Raw genomic sequence first — 2233 nt, 5'->3', positions numbered from 1 at the left:
TCAGAGTGGAGGTTCGTACACGGGGCCCCAACCGGTAGCATCTGCATAGCCTCGCCCGGACACTACACGGGGGCCCCAACCAGTAGCATCTGCATAGCCTCGCCTGGACACTCATTGAACATGCAGATACAGGCCTGGACCAGGAACTGTGGCTGTGGGACCCAAGCAAGGCGCCTCTTAATAAGGCGGCTCTGACGCTGCGAGAGTCCTAAAGCGCGTGTTAGAGGGACCCCAAGCAAGGCGCCTCTTAATAAGGCGGCTCTGATGCTGCGAGAGTCCTAAAGCGCGTGTTAGAGGTACTTGGGGGGCGGTGGCTCCAGGGTCAGGAGCCCCCAGTGGGGAGTCTGATGGGAATCTTGGTCCTCATGTGGGGTCCAGCGGTGGGTGGGTAGCAGGAGGGGGAGAAGCTGTGTCTCGTTCACCATGACCAGCTTCTCCTAGCTCGCTCAGGACCTCCAGGGAGAAAAGGAGGCTGTGATAGAAACGGAAGAAGGTATCCTTCTGGAACACAAGCAGTGCACCTTGTGGAGCACCTTCCGGAACTCAGCTAGGAAGCAGAAGACGGTGCTTAGAGCACAGCAAGGAGGCGGGCCTGGTCCTGGCCGGGGCGGGCCAGCCCCTCCTGGGGACCCCGTCACTCGCTCACTCGTGCGTTCATTCACAAACATTAATTGGACACTGATTATGGGGCACCTGTGAGGTGCTCAGCCTGAGAAATCAGGACCCAGAGTCAGCCCTGCACTGAGGAGCAAGCGTGGCCCCTGGGTGAAGAGAGGTGATGTGCAGACGGACGATGTGCCCCCAGATCATCACTGCATCACAACCCCGTTCGCTCACCTGGGTGAGGGGAGCCGGAATAGCTCAGCTGGGAGAGCGTTAGACTGAAGATCTAAAGGTCCCTGGTTCAACCCCGGGTTTCGGCAGACTGAGCATTTTAATTTGCATCCAGGAGAAGGAGCAATTCTAGTGACCTGCTTGATCTCCATTTGCATGATTGAAACTCCGCGAAAATTATATCTCTGGGCTTCCCTGGTAGCTTATCAGTAAAGAATCCGCCTGCCAGTACAGAAGATGTGGGTTCCATCCCTGGGTCAGGAAGGTACCCTGGAGAAAGAAATGGCAACCCATTCCGGTATTCTTGCCTGAGAAATCCCATGGACAGAGGAGCCTGGCGTTAGTGACTGAAACAGCAACAGCAATCTGGATAAGAATCCCGAGCTGTCAATAAAGGACTAAATTACTCTCATCTCTTTTACTAACAAGATGGGAAAACATGAAACAGAGACATATCACAAATGGCAAAAGCGGTGTATTTGAGACCTCACTCTCTCATCACCACTGTGTCTTCCAGTCTCTTCTCAGATGATAATTTCTTTGAACTTGACGGTGGAAAATTAAACAGAAAGTGGAATGTCTTGTTTTAGGTGTCACTGTTTGGATTGCAGCAGTCATTTCATTTTCCATGGGGAAAATAATTAATCTCCTCTTCATGGCCCCATTTGTGCTCGGGTTGTAAGAGCTCCAGAAACAGGAGAGCGTCTCAACGTGTCCCGTCATATTTCCTCTGCATCATAATCACGGATCACGTCAAATCTCCATTTCACCATCACTACCCTCAATTAAAAAATTGTCAAGAGTTTAATAGGGCCTTCAAAATCCATTTAGTTTAAATAATGTATCGTTGAAGGGCCATTCTGCAACTGCTAAAGCCGCTTCTGAGAGACAGTTTCACTGAGTGGCCCTGGGGAGCATGCATTTCATTTAGGCAGCGTTTGGTTTGGCGTAGAGGATTATCATAAGGAGGGAATTTCCTGAAATAAGGTTTATTCCAAATATATTTTCAATCTACTTTCAACTTTTGTGTAAAAATAAGGATAGATATTAGTCACTCAGTCACGTCCAACTCCTTGTGACTCCATGGACTGTAGCCCGCCAGGCTCCTCTGTCCATGGGATTCTCCAGGCAAGAATACTGGAGTGGGTTGCCATTTCCTTCTCCAGGGGATCTTCCCAACCCAGGAATTGAGCCCGGGTCTCCCACATTGCAGGCGGATTCTTTACCATCTGAGCCACCAGGGATGCTTGTCAGATAAACCCATCCTCTTCAGTGATGGTTCCTCCCGCAATTGTTTGGCAGCTTGCATAGAAGTCTGGAAGTATTTTGGACTGAAGCCTTTGACATGTGAGGCAGTCTTCCCCAGTATTTGAAACTGTGCTGGCCTAGTAATCTCCAG

At 50.5% G+C, this 2233-nt stretch overlaps 1 non-coding gene across 1 annotated transcript; it reads left to right on the top strand.

Moving 5' to 3' along the window:
- Positions 1–850: 850 nt before the first annotated feature.
- On the top strand, positions 851–923 carry TRNAF-GAA (transfer RNA phenylalanine (anticodon GAA)). Its single transcript has one exon. It is a non-coding gene; the product is annotated as a tRNA-Phe (tRNA).
- The last annotated feature ends 1310 nt before the right edge of the window (positions 924–2233 follow it).

This window comes from Bos grunniens, chromosome 23 (genome assembly GCF_055505025.1).
Source record: "Bos grunniens cultivar Pamir isolate PY7600 chromosome 23, Bosgru_T2T1.0, whole genome shotgun sequence".
In the NCBI taxonomy this organism is placed as follows: Eukaryota; Metazoa; Chordata; class Mammalia; order Artiodactyla; family Bovidae; genus Bos; species Bos grunniens.
Note: the sequence above shows the minus strand (reverse complement) of the source record. Positions and strands in the feature narration are given on the sequence as shown.